General features: G+C 54.0%; 1 protein-coding gene across 2 annotated transcripts in view; it reads right to left on the bottom strand.

Moving 5' to 3' along the window:
• The window catches only part of PDE2A (phosphodiesterase 2A), a 92,879-nt gene that overhangs the window by 65,623 nt on the left and 13,460 nt on the right, over positions 1–13,796 (bottom strand). The gene's annotated exons all lie outside the window — the stretch shown is intronic.

The following is a 13,796-nucleotide window of genomic DNA, read 5'->3' as shown; positions in this document are numbered from 1 at the left end:
TCCTATCGCGGCAGCGCAGCCCGGCCCTATTTGCCGTCTGCTTGGCGAGGAAAGTCGGGGTCGGCGGCTGTGGGAAGAGGGGTCACGGGGCCAGCTCTCTGCCTGGACCCACCCCATTCCCCGCCTCCACTAGGCCTGAGGTCCGCTGGGGTGCCAGGACGTGTCTGAACTGGAGGGAGCGCTCTGGATCACACCTGGCCTTTGCCCGTGGCGGCGACTTGCATGACCTTGATCAGCTTCCCTTCCATTCTGGGCCTCAGTTTTGCCGTCTCTTTCACAAGACTGCCTGGATAATCCATCCCATAAGGGTGGGAAGGCAGCCAGAGTCCCCTGACAGCCCTCGCTGTGGTCTGACCTGAATCCTTCCCCCTGCACGGCAGGGGGGGCCCCCTCTCTGCAACACCCCATTTCCCCACTTGGAGGGTGACTCAGTGAACCCCTCAGCCTCCCCACCTCACTGGGCTGATTCACTTGGGCCCTCTCTCCCTGGAGAGTGATTTCCTCAACGTTGAGTCACTGAGCCCAGTCCTGGACACAGTCCAGGCACCTGGCACATAGGCTGGGCCGAGCCCTGGCGGTGCCATCAGCTTGGGGGGAGGCCCTCCAAGCCAGGATTTCTCCCATCTCTGATTCTGAGGCCCAGCTCTGAACATGCTTCTTCCTTTGCTCAGATACCTTTAAAGACTCCCTGCCACAAATACAATAAAGCCCAAATCCTCAGTCTGACATAGCAGACCCTCTATAATTTAGCCCTGACTTATCTTCCAGCTTTGAACCTCTTGCCACCGGTCCTTACATTTATACTTCCTCCTCTCTTCAGATGGGTGACTGACTCATTTTCACCTCTAGACTTTTACCCATGCCACCCTACCCCTGATACTCTCCAGATCCTATCAGCCTGCTTATCATTCAGGGGCCAGAGGCCCACCTCCTCCAGGAGGCCTTCCCTTGATGCTACCTTAGTCCTCTGGGTCCCCCTTCTTGTGTTCCTTTCTGGGAATCATGTTGGGGACATAGAGAGGAGTGAGAAGCTCTTCTGTCATTAAGTGATCCAGGCCAAGTCAATGTATTTCACTTCACCTTCAAATTGGGCCAATATGACCTACTTTTTAATACCCTAGAAATTTACTTGGGCTCAGGTGGTGTAAAGGTTTTGGCCCAGAAAAGGACCTCCCTTCCTTTTCTGGCCTTAGTTTCCTGTTCTGTAAAGGGGGTGACCAGTGTAAAGGCTATATAAGGACTGAGTCTGAGCCCAGAACACAAATGGTTCGGCAAAGTCCAAGCACCTGTCAGTTCTGGGCTTTTATAGCCTTGGTTGGGACACAGGTACCCAGGAGGTATCTGTTACTGCCACTGGCCAGAGCTGTTTGTTCTTCAGCGGAAGCCATGTCAGACCCTGCAGTCAAGGGCTGACTCTGGCCTGGCACAGCCACCATCTCTTGGGCTCTCAGCTCTAGGCAAGAGCTCCACAGCACTAACCTCATGATAAATTATTTTTCAAATCTTACTTGGTCATCCTACACTATAGCTCCATGGCTGGAGCCCCAGGTCCATGCTTTATGTCTCCCTCAACTCAGAGAGATTCATTCTGCATCAATCCTTCAGATTCAAGCATTCCTCCAAGGGGTCTGAGCCTTAACTCTGCTGTGTGATTCTGAGCAGGCCACTGAACCTCTCTGGACCTCACTTTCCCCATTTGTGAAATGTTAACACACTAGATTCAATAAACACACTTCTTTATTTTGATGCTTGGCAGGATACCGAGGCTCTTTCAAAAATATCCCCCATGTAATCCTTGAAATTCTCCATCCAGCCCACTCCCAGAAGAGGCAGCCAAGGCTCTTCGAGATGGCAAAGTGACAGGCCATGCCCAAGCCCTCATTACCAGGAAGTGACCCTTCCTCCAAGGCTGGAACTCCTCCATTCCCCTACAGATGCCTGTCTGCTAGCGCTACATTCTGTGATTCTGTGTTGGGTTCTCACCCTGGCTCCTCCCTGGGACTCCCCATCCCAGATATTTTTAAATGTTCTCAGGTGATTCTAATTTGCTGCCAGGTTTGAGAACCCAGGATTAGATGCCTCTCGTTCCTGGCTGACCTCAATCCCATGGAATCAAGGACCAGGGCTGGCCCCTGAGGGCTGAGTGTGTACCTCTGGAGCTGGGGGACTCTCTGTGAGAGGGGCTTTAATATTTACTGAATACTTACTATGCACCTCACAGTTCAGCTTCTCAATAACAGTAGAAGGTCTGTTGTTAGCCATGTTTTACAGATAAGGAAAACGGAGGCACAGAGAGACCAAGTAAATTTTCCATAGTCACACAGCTAATAAGTAATAGAGCCAAAATTCAAACCCGGGCCATCTGGCTCCAATCTGTGCCCCAAATTCATGCTCCACATCTTGAGGAAAGGCATGTGAGAAAAACAGATTTTCCCACCTCTCCTTTTGCCCCCAACAAGGCAGTGACTGAGGATTCCATACTCCCAGTCCCTGAACCCTCTGTCTATCTCTGCCACAAGGAAGCCCAGCCCCAGGAATGCCTGGCCTAGCCTCTCTAGATGCTTCTTTTCATCTCCCCACCTTTCGGACTTCCCAGTGGCCCAGCTACTGAGTATTTTTAGGAAAAAGTGACTCAGCCAGCAGCCTGTCAACCTGGGTACCAGGCCCCCCCGACCTCAGGCCCTATCCAGAAACCAGCTCTTTGTTGTTCCTGATAATAACAACACCCCTGTGGGTCACTGTGCTCACAAAGCACTTCCTCACCTGGGCCAGGAGAGCAGACTTGCCTGCTTGCCATCTCTCTAGCTGACACAGTGACAGCAGTCACCAGCAGGTCCTCCAGTAGGCCGGAAATCTGCTGTCATTCCCCATGCCCATGTGTCCTGCCTCCATAAGCCTGATCTGGTGCCTGACAGGCATCTATCTTGTTGCTGCTAACCATGCTCAGACTCCTGGAAGCCCAGGTTCAAATCTGAACCCTAACATACTGGATGGCCTCGGGCAAGGCTCTGGCCCTCTCTGGCCTCAGACTTCTCAGCAACTGTAAGAGTTGGCCTGGTTCTCATGGAGGCCTCAGGCAGCTCAAGTGGAGGGAGGCAGCATCCAGGTAGGCAGGCCCAGCTGGGCACAAGGCAGCTTTCTTGGGTAGACAGGCCTGCCTTAGCATGCCAGACCCAAGGACTGTGAACAAGGACCGGGTCCCAGTATGGGGGGCTCCTCAGGAGAAAGTGTCCATGACACAAACTTTCCATGACTTGGAGTGTGGAGCCCATGAACTGTGCCATCCTAAGGGCCCTGCAAAAGGACAATCCAAGAAGCGTCCTGGAGGAAGCTGACATCTCTATAGGTTCTGTGCCCATCTACAGCCTGTCCTCAACACTTCAGCCCTGGAGAGAGTATGGGGATAAGCCACACTTAGGTAGCTGTGTGGTGTGTGCAGGTGTATAAGGCCTTGCCCCCAGGACTGCGAGCATGGTGTGGGTGAAGGCGGGAGAGGGTAGGACTACAGGTTTGTAAGTTTTTTTGTGAGGATGCCTGATACTTCTGTGGTATAGCTGAATTTGCATATGTGTGTTTATCTATGAAGTGTGTGTTTATGTATGTGTGTACACACAGGTATATGTGTGTAGGTGTGTGTTGCTCACACGCATGTATATGTGAACAGTTGTAGGTATGCACAAGTGTCCAAGTATCAAATATGTGCATTCATGTGTGGATGTGTATCCAAATGTGTGAGTATGTATACATTCAAAATCACTCCTATCGGAGGTGCTGTCATGGCCATCAGCCCGGGTCAGCTGTGTGTCCCTTGGCTATGACCCTAAAGTGTGGGTAGCCCTCACAGAGAAAGGGTCTGGCCACAGGCAGGTACTGGGGAAATATGGATTTTGGCTCGGGGTGAGCAGGGCCTGCTCCCAGAGCCCCAGAAGCAGCTGAGTGGGGAAGAGCATAGGCCGAGTGAACTCAAGCCCAGGGGATGTGGGGATGGGGGTGGGTCAGCCACAGGTCTCATCCATTTCCATGTTATTTTTATATGCATTTGTCTTGTCTGCAGCAGGCGGCCAGGGTCATGACCCTAGAGGGCAAGGGAATTCATAGGATTCTGGCCCAGACTAGTCCAGGACCTGCAAGCAGGCTTATATCTGGGCTGAGGTCCATGGGACTCAGGCCTTGGCACACGTGAGGCCTTGGCATGTGCTCCCTCTCATCTGCAAACCCCAAAAACCTTCCACCACCACACAAAGCCTCCCTGGGACACCATAGTCCTACACACACTCACCATCTTCCCACAGATACACATACATACTCCTACCCCTCCTACACACACACACACACACACACGCACGCACAAACACATTCCTATAACTATAAACAAGCTTTCACACACAGAGGCACAGGTGGGCATGTCTGCCCCAGGGCTTCCTTCAGGGACCTGTGCCTCCTTCTCCTTGAGGCCCATACCTGCTGGACTAATCTTTTCTGCTGCCTCATCCACACTCACATGGCTCCCAACGCCTGTGGGGTAAAGCAGGAGCCCTTTAAGGCCCTTAAGCCCCACTACCAAACAAACTTCCTTTCAGGCAATACCTACACTGCCTTCTGGCCACACTCCTCACTGTAGGGATCCACCAACCAGCACTTCCCATCCCTCTGCGCTTTGCCAGGTGCTGGCCTTCCCACTGTGCTGTCAACTCCAGGGAATAGGACTCCTGTTTTGTTCATTGCTGTGACCCCAGCACCTAGATCAAGGCTCAACCAGAGGAATTGCTCAAAAGGACATCTGTTGAGTATATACATCACTGGTAGAAACTGCCTTCCAGCCTGGTCTCCTCCTGCCCAACTGTATTTGTTTCCCTGAGTGCCTCCCCAGTCAGACCTGTTGCCCCTCCAGGAAAAGATGGGTCTGATTCAGTTCCATATGTGCACATCCAGCTCAGGGCCAGGCACAGAGAGAAGGAATGGGGGACAGATCCAGGGGCAGAGCCCAAGGAATCATGACCCCCTCAATAAGGCAGAGGGATGTCTGGAAGATTGGGCCATCTGGGCCAATCACACAAAACCTACGTGTCCCAGGGTAGGGGCCTCCCAACTACCTTCCCTCATCTGAGCCCCTTTCTAAAGTCACCCTGACTGGCGATCTAGCCTCCGTTTGCACACTCCCAGGGACAGGGAGCTCACTTTCTTAGCAGCCAACCCCTTCCTATGTGGGATGGCTTTGCCTGATGCTGACTCCTCCCACAGCACCATCCTGTTAAACCCTCATCATCCTGAGCCACGATTCCCATGGAAACCAGGAAGGAAGATGAGCAAAAGAAGAGGCAGATCCCAGCTTTCTCAGCCGCTCTACCAATCTTTCCAGCTTTGGGAAGAGGTGGGAAAAAGAGATCTTGGCTCTCAGCCTACCCCTGGGAAAGGCAAATGGGTTTAAGGTGCTCAGGCTCCCCTAACCCCAACCACCATCCTCGCGAGCCCGGGGTGGTGCAGAGACAGTGCAGCACTAAGAAACTCTTCAGCAACCTCTACTGAGCCCCATCCCCCTCACTGAGCCCCCTCTTCTCATCCCCCAACACCTCTACCCACATCCCGTCTCCTCTTCTCCTCCCCTCACTGGAGCCTCCTGCCCTCCAATCTGTAGGATCATGAGGGGTGCTCTGACTCCAGCCTTAGCAGTGCCACAAGGAGATGCTTCCTCCTGAGCCCTGACTTGCAGGCTGGGTGGATGAAGGAGGGCAGGCTGGTCCTTAGCCAAGGGTGGCTGCCCAAACTCACCCAGCCCTGCCTGGACAGCTGCAGCCTACGAGCCACTCTGCTTTCCTCTGCCGGCTATTCCTGGGCTGGCCCTGCTCCAGAGGGGCCTCAGGCTGCAGTTGGTCCCTGACCCCAGGCCCCTCCCTATACACACACACACACACACATATATACACACACCAGGGTTGCTCAGAGCTGAGCCCATGAGAGATCCCGAGGCACAAGGAAGTCTAAGCAACAGGGCCTCAAGGCCCCATGCTCTGAAAACTCCCTGCCAACTCAGAAACCATCATAGAGGGAGGCCCCTATTCGTGGCTTTGAGGTTCCAAGAACTCCCAGAGCTTTGTGTTCTAAGAAAATCAAGCCTCTATTATAAGGTCCCTTTATTTCAAGAGTCTGTGCTTCTTCTATTCTATAAATGCAAGAGCCTGGAGTCCTGAGAGTGTAGGAGTCCAGGATTCCATTATTCTAACCGCCTGGCAAGCTAGAACTCCACCAGGGTCTCCATGCCCCCCAGATCCTGATGGTCTGGGGGCTTGAGCCTCTGTGGGTACCAGGTAAGAAGAGAGAGGGTCCCAGCAAACCCCTGCACATGTAAGGTGCATTCCAGCCTCCACCTTTCTGCTAACACCACCGTCCATCACCCTCCTCTCTGCTAATGAAATCTCAGACTACTTTAAAGGGGGAGGGGGCACTGCCATCAGGGACCACCTGCCAGGTGCCAGGCCCACCCAGTTGATTCTCTCATCTAATCCTTATGGTATTATTAGCCTGACTTTACAGGTGGTAAAACTGAGGTCCTGGGGCGGGAGGTCATTTGTGTAAAGCCACGTAGCTAGAAATAGTAGAACAGTAATCCAGACTGGGCCCATGGCAAACCCATGGCTCCTGGTAGTGGGCTGACTCCTGAGAAGAGCCCAGGGAGCCTCCTTCCACCCCGCCTTCCTGGCCCAGGGCCTTGCTGGGGCAGCTTCTCCTGCCTCCAGAAGGCAGAAGGCAGAGACTGGCTCCCTCTTCTCTCTGTCCTCCCGGGCTGGAGGCAGCCTAGAGCCAGCCACATTTCCTGTCCTGATTGTCCTGATTGATCGAGAGGCGCTCGATCCGATCCGCAAAGACTCGCAAAGACTCCGTGGTGGGACCGGGAGATGTGGCGTTTCGTTTCTAAGCAGCCGTCGCTATGGAAGCCAGGTGCTGCCTGCCCGAGGCCTAGCAACGAGGCCGGCGCAGGGCGCGGGGCGGGCGGAGGGCACCGTCGGGGGCTTCCCAGGCTTCCCAGGCAGCGGCGGGAGAGGGGGGTAGGCTGGGCCTGCTGCCCTGGCTGGGCATGCGGGGGGAGGACGGAGGCAAAAGGGCAGGACCAGGCAGGCTCCAAAGGACGGAAACCCAGAGGGAAGGGCAGAGAGACACTTGCAGAGATAGACACAGAGAGTCCAGAGACAGCGAGAGGCACCATCAGGGAAAGGAAGCTGCGGGAAGGTGGAAGCCACCGGAGCTGGTCAGAGTCGCAGAGACCACTTACTTAGACAGCTGGCAGCGAAGGACTGACTCCCAGACTGGCCTGCCTCCCAGGGAAGGGAGAGGGTGTGCCAGAGAGTGGGAGGAAGTCGCAGGGAATGACAGAGATGGATGGATGTGTGACAGGAGGAGATAAGCCTGAGGCAGGAGGCAGTAGAGTCAGATAATAAAGGGAAAGAGGACTAGGGGTGGAGGGGCAGAGAGGCAGGACTTCGGCCCTATGAGGACCAGGGCACCAAAGTCACAGGAGTCCTGAGCCGGCCCCTCCTCCTGCGTCTGCCCATCTGTGGCAGGGCCGTCACCAGCTTTGTACCACCATCCCATCACCTGGCCTTTCCCCCAGAACACAGAATCATCTAGGTCCTCAGAAAAGAGCCTGGTTAGTAGCCCCATGTTTCTCTCTCCCCTCAGGAACAGGTCTCGCCCAACATCAGACAGCAAGGCCCTCTCTGAAACAGTAGGAAGGCAAGCGGTGGGAATCCCGGTCCAGAGCTCTTTCCATCCTCACCAGAGTCAGACTACTCCTTGGTTACCCGTCGTGAACGTACAGCTGGACAGACAGTCGTGTCCCCCTGCCAGAGTGAAGAAGATGACAGAAACTAAGATGGGACTTTTTAAATTTCCTTCTTCCTCAACAACCCTGTGTGGGGACACTGGGAACTCAAAGATGGAGCAGACAGCATCTGGTGAAGAGATGACCCACGCCTGTCCCTCTCAGGGGTGTGACTAGGAAAGGCAGACTCAGGGGAACCCAGAGTGGCCTGGCTCCTTGGGGACAGGGAAGTGGCAGGCACTTAGCAGATGACATCTCATTTGATCTTCACAGTAATCTGTTGCAGATGAGAAGACTGAGGCCTCCACCAGAAGAGTGACTCACACTAACCAACCACCACCAGCCAGAAAGTGCCTGAATGAGGACCTGAACCTAGGTCTCTGGGGGCCAGTGCAAGTTGGGGAGGCTGGTGGAAGCAGCGGAGACAGCTGCTCCAGGAAGGGGATGACCCAGACCTGTTGGGGGGCCTTTCCCAGAGGGAGGTGGGGTGAGGGGGGAGGTCTCCAGCCCCGCTCTGGCCACCACTCCTTCCAGCACAGGATGCGGTCCCCCCATGTCAGAGTGGGTAACAGCACCAGGCTAGCCTCTGTCAGGTGTCAGGTACTAATCTCTCTCCCCCTCTCTCACTGCTAATTGTTCCAGGGATTGTTAACACTGTCAGCTGCACCTGACAGCCGCTCTGGGAGCTCATGTGCCTCCAGAGGTGCCCCATCCGCCCCCGTCAGCATCAGCCTTGCTCTTTCCACACTCCCGAGGGAGGAAGAAGACGCAGCCTAATTAAGCACCTACTATGTGCCCCTGATGGTGTGAAGCACCTTACATTCATTATCTCCTCAAACTGTCTCCTAGGGCTCTGAAGGCTTGCCCCTGCCTCTTGCAGCTCCTGGCCCCGGCCTTTCTTCTCACCCTCCCTGCACCTCACAGCACCACCCTGGATGCAGCTTCTGGGACAGAGCGTCTCCATAGCCCTAGATGCATATAGGTGCCCAGAAACTGGCAGTATGATTCTCAGCTGCAGGGCCGATAATGGGGAGCAGAAAGGGGAGTGGGGGAGGTGTAGGGACAACGGGAGGAAGGGGAGAGAAAAGGAGAAGGAGACCAGGTGGAGCTGGGGACACAGGGGAGCAGGCTGCTGCACACCAGCCACACTCCACATACACATGCACACACGCCCGGCCTGGGCTGCAGCCCAGATGATCGACCCATGGCACCACACTCCCTTGAGCCCCAGTTCCTGGAAGGAACTCACTGCTAATGAAATCTCAGACAACTTTAAAGGGGGAAGGGGGGACTGCCATCAGGGACCACCTGCCAGGTGCCAGGTGCCAGGCGCCAGGCCCACCCAGTTGATTCTCTCATCTAATCCTTATGGTATTATTAGCCTGACTACAGGTGGTAAAACTGAGGTCCTGGGGCAGGATGTCATTTGTGTAAAGCCACATAGCTAGAAATAGTAGAACAGTAATCCAGACTGGGCCCGTGGCAAACCCATGGCTCCTGGTAGTGGGCTGACTCCTGAGAAGAGCCCAGGAAGCCTCCTTCCACCCCGCCTTCCTGGCCCAGAGCCATGCTGGGGCAGCTTCTCCTGCCTTCAGAAGGCAGAAGGCAGAGACTGTGGCTCCCTCTTCTCTCTCTCCCCTCCGGGCGCTGCAGGCATTATTGATCAACTGTCTCCCAGCCTCTTCTTCCTGATGCCTGGAGGCTGCCTCCTCCATGTAGCCCTCCAGCTGATCAGTGTCACTGCCAGAGTGATTCTGGGGGCGGCCTAGGGACAATGAGAAGGGACTCCTCATCTCTTCCTCAGCCCAGCACTCTCCCTCCTCCTCAGGAACTGGCCCAGGTGGATGGTTGGTGCAAAGGGCAAGGTGGAGGTTCGTGTTCATACATGGATGGACATGTGTGCACACGTACATGTGTTCATGTGTGCATGTGTTCATGCATAAGTAAGTCAGTATAGCAAAGGAGTTGCACACACAAGATGTAAGCCATATGACTTGGGTTTAAACCCCAGCTTCTCCATTTCCTGGATATGTGAACCTGTGCAAGTCACTTAATCCCTCTGAGCTTCAGTTTCCTTATCCCTACAGTGTGGTTACCAATAGTACACAGCCAATAGGATAAATGAGAGGATACATGCAGAACTCTGGCACAATGCTTGGCATACAGTATTTTTTGATGATACATGAAAGTTTTTATTACTGTTCCTGTGAGCATGTGTGCACATCTGCACGTGTAAGTGCCCTTGGAAGGATGGCATTCTGGTACTCCAGCAAGGAGCTGTAGGTTGCTCCCTAACCCACGGCTTCCCTTGAGTAGTGGCTGCAGCCACACTCTCAGCCCAATCTCAGAGAAGGGGGAATTGCTGCACTGCTTCCCCCCGCTCAGATAAAAACCCCCATGTGTGCTGGGTGAAGCTGTAGTCGGGGAGATGGATGGCTTGGCGGCCACCAGGCAGAACTGGTGATTAGAAGGCTAACGGCCCAGCATCCGGAAGGGAACGGGAGGGAGGCTGAGCTGTGGGGCCATCCATCAAAGCTGGCAGGCCCAGCTATGCTACATAGAGGGGTGGAAGAGAGGCAAGGGGACAGCTACAAAGGGGGGAGAGTAGAGATAGGCTAAGGGCCAGGCAGCCAGGCCAGCCCAGCACTGACCTGTTCAGTAACCCTGAGTGAGTCACTGTTGCCCTGAGACCTCAGTTTCTCCATCAGGATAACGGGGCTAAATGTCTCTGCCTTGATCAGTTCCAGCCACAGCAGACCCAGTATCAGGCCCCAGGGCCAGGAAGAGCCTGGGGAGAGTATAAGGGCCTCAGAGATGCCGTCACCATCTAGGGGTGCCCGATTCAGCCAGAGATCCCTGGGAGTGCAAAGTAAGGGGTTGGGCATAGTGCCTGGCCTGGGAGCCCAAAGGCCCGAGTTTCTGACCTTCATCAACTTCTGACCATAATCTCGTGCTGACCTCAGCCAAGCCCCTGGTTTCCCAGGCCCTTCCTTGAATGCTGTCCCCCACTACCACCACCACACAGGAGGCAGGGAGGGCCATAAGCATAGCCCTTGCCTATGCAAATTTCATTCACGCTAGGGGCAAAATCACCTATGGGCCCTCCTCACCTTTTGGAGGTAGCAGTTACCTGGATAAATCCTGGCCAGCAAGTCTGAGGCAAGAGATCCTAGCTGGGTTCTAGGGGTTCCTGACAGAGCTCATAGCCTCAGCCGGTCTTTAGTGACCTCAGTAAGCTTGAGCAAATCACATTCTTTCTCTCTCTGCCTCACTTTTTCCATCCCTAAAATCAAACAGGCGACAATAAAAATTCTTCAGTGGCTCCTCTTTCCCTGTGGGGTACACTGCAAACTCCTCCTTGCAACCACTGCCTCCCAGTCCTTCCCCAGACTCCAGTCCTCCTCTGCTCCCTGCTACACCTCCTACAAGTAGGCTGCTCTGGATTTCTGTCAACCCCCCATCCCTCTCTATGTTTCACCTCTGAACTCATGGTTCAACCATTCACTTCTGATCCTCTTCATTTCTACGGAAAATCTCATTCAACAGGACCAGAAGTATCACTCTCTCTGCAAAGCTGTTTGCACAGCCTCTGGCAGAGCAAAGCCAGCCCCCCTTGCAGAGCCACCAGTGGCTCCCACACACACTCTCTGAAGCCCAGACCAAGATGTGTCTATGTCCCCATCTCACCCTGGGCTCTTAAGGGAGAGGGCTGGGCTGGGCCTGATTCCCAGGATAGGGAGAAGAGGTGGGCAGCTCAGGGCGTTGCACAGCGATGAGGCTTAGAGAACGTGGAAGGAAAGAAAGGAGGAGGAAGGGAACGAGGACTGAAAAGAAAAAGAAAGCAGGAAAGAAGGAAATCATTGTCGCCGAGGTTCCTTTGGATCCAGCAATCTGAAGGAATGCTAGTCTAGTCCAGATGGAGCCCCCGTGCCCTGGTCCCTGCTCCATCCCATCTCCCTCCCCCTTGCTTTCCCCTTTAGGCTCAGCCCCTGTCAAACACACCAGTACAAAGGCCCGGAGCCAAAGGGGTCTCTGGCCTCTGCCGCTGCACCCTGACTGGAGGCTAAGAACATGCCTGGTCGTCATAGTGATGGTGCAAAGCTGTCATCACTAATTCATCGCTGGAGCCCTGGGAGGCCAGCGAGGTGTGAGGAGAGCTCGTCAGAACTGATCAGAGCCACCACTAGGGGCAGGAGTCTTGGAGCTGTGGGCCTGGGGGAGGACCAGAGATTAAACTCCATCACCCCCATCCTGCTGTGTCCTTCCCTCAGATTGCCAATGCCCTGATAGGAAGGAGGGTCACAGACCTTCCCTCGGTCTGTCCTGTGCACCTACTGTGCGTCCAGCTCAGTCCAACCTCAGAGCTGGGAGTCCGTGAAGGCCGGAATAGTAAGTCCTGTACCCCAGCATCTCAGAGCAATTATCCATGTCCTGCACTCTCCAATAGGGCAGGGAGTTGTCTGTCCCTCCTCTTTGAGGAGTCACAAGGGCTGAGAAGGTGTGGAGGGAAGCGGGAGAAGTGAGCCCATATGTTGTGCCCTCTCCAAGCAGGCAAATGTGCCAGGCATTCCTAAAAAGTAACTCATTCAATCCACCTAGAAAGCCTATAGGGTCAGAATTATTACTTGGTTTTACAGATTCCAGGATAGTCTCTCTGCCTAAATCTTTTCAGCCGATCGATCCCATCCCCTCCTCTGGGAAGCTTTATCAGGATGCCCCATCCCGCACTCATCCTTCCTCCCGTGAACTCACTCCCAGTGATGGTGAGTGAAGGTCCCGATCTCTCCGGTCAGACTGGACTGCTGGCTCCTCCTTCTCCCACCTGGAGCTGCGGAGCAGAGTCCGGGCGAGCCCTCCCATCCCAGCAGGGAAGCCAGCGACCAGAAGACCACGCCCACTCCCGGGGGGGGGGCTGTCCGTGGTCCTGAACTCTCCCAGGCCTGTCTCTGGAAGTCGCTTTTTTTTTCTGTTTTAAGTCATCTCTTCCTCAATTTGGGGGAGAAAGTCCAGTCTCCACCTGTGAGGCACCCCTACCCTCTTCTCACTTAGGTCTTTCACCCACAAACCTCGAAACAAGGAAACTATTTGGAGTAGGAGAAGGGAAATGAAACTAATACGCATTCACTCAACATTTATTGAGCACCTACTATGTGTGGCCCTGTGAATAGAGCTTGGGATAAAGCAGTGAAAAACAGACTTACTTATGCCTTTTTGGAGATTTTTGTCCTGTTAGGTCAGCACTGGAGTTTTCTTTATGCACATTAACCCACTTGATCCTTACAATATGTGTTAAGGTGGATATTATTATGCCCATTTAATGGTGAAGGAAACTGAAGCTTGGAGTGACAAAGGAACCTGCCCAAGGCCAGGCAGCCATAACCAGTAAAGGTAGGAATGCAGGTCACAGACCTAGTCCCTGCCCTCAAAGAGTTCATCATCTAGTTTACCTGTCCCAGTTCTCCAATAAGCATCTCTGGAAAGTGTTCCTTGAGTCTGATCTGAATCTCTCCTGCCACAGCTCTGACTTGGCCTCTCTTTGTTGAGACTTCAGTAGGGTGTAAGATCAGCTTTCATCTCTTTGCAGACACCTGGGGTGCTTCCATGAGCTCCCAGCCCTTTCTCCACCCCCACCTTGCACAGAGGCCTCCCCTCCCCAGGAGGGAGTGAGGTGTGTGCTCTAAAAATACCTTAATCCCTCCCTGCTCTCGCTCTAATTAAGCTGAGTGAGTCACTACTTTAAGTAATTTATTGCTAGTTACATAATTGCTTTAATATTTGGTTCTAGAACTGGGGAACAAAAGTGCCCCCTTCTTTTCAGGGAATTGCTAATCCACAGAGGGGTTTAAGGCCCCTTGAAGGGGGAGATAGGGAGGGATATGGAATCATCTTGGGCAGGCCTTTGCTCCAGTCTGGATCAACACATAGCCATTCCCATCAGGCCCACAGGACTCACCTGATCCAAGGAAGGGCAGGTTTGTGA

Source organism: Canis lupus, chromosome 21 (assembly GCF_003254725.2).
Source record: "Canis lupus dingo isolate Sandy chromosome 21, ASM325472v2, whole genome shotgun sequence".
Classification (NCBI taxonomy): domain Eukaryota; kingdom Metazoa; phylum Chordata; class Mammalia; order Carnivora; family Canidae; genus Canis; species Canis lupus.
This window is presented reverse-complemented; position numbering and strand designations above follow the sequence as displayed.